This window comes from Hylaeus anthracinus, unplaced genomic scaffold (genome assembly GCF_026225885.1).
Source record: "Hylaeus anthracinus isolate JK02 unplaced genomic scaffold, UHH_iyHylAnth1.0_haploid 4, whole genome shotgun sequence".
Lineage (NCBI taxonomy): Eukaryota > Metazoa > Arthropoda > Insecta > Hymenoptera > Colletidae > Hylaeus > Hylaeus anthracinus.
The window spans coordinates 10,782,700-10,783,302 of record NW_026535289.1 but is presented as its reverse complement, the minus strand read 5'-3'; positions in this window follow the sequence as shown (position 1 = coordinate 10,783,302).

Below are 603 nucleotides of genomic sequence, written 5' to 3'. Positions count from 1 at the left end.
CCGCGTAACCCAACTTACCAATTCTCGACATCCTAATCTTACCGGGATACCAGTGGCTAACGTACTTTCCGACCCCGATAAAGACCGCATCCTCCGCGAGATAGAGAACCGGCCGCCATCCGTCAGCCGTTTGTGCGTTTCTGCGCGGGGTTGCCTCGAAAAACGTTTCACGTACCCGATGGTAATCCCTCCGGGCAGATTTCACCGCGAGTCGGAGTTCTCTGGCACTCGTTTTCCCTCCCCCCACCCCCCCTACCCGACCTCTAACTGCCCGTCAGCGAACATTGGGATTCGGTGTTCATCGATCTTCGACTGGGGGGCTTTATGAGATTCCGCGCTAGAATAAATGAGAAGAGGAGTCTGTGCGACTCGAGTGCCGGTTGTTCCCGTCGCACAGATGCGTTTGCTCGACGTTCGCTTCCGGGCGAAGAAGTTCCGTCGCTTATCTGACGTTCGCAGCCACTTCGTTCAAATTGCCGAGAAGAATTTGTTGGGGGAAAACGACTTTCCAAAATTCTTTGCGAGCGCGCGAGTTAATCGCGTTTCTCTCGAGGTTGAGAGAGAGAGAGAGAGAGAGAGAGAGAGAGAGAGAGAGAGAGAGAG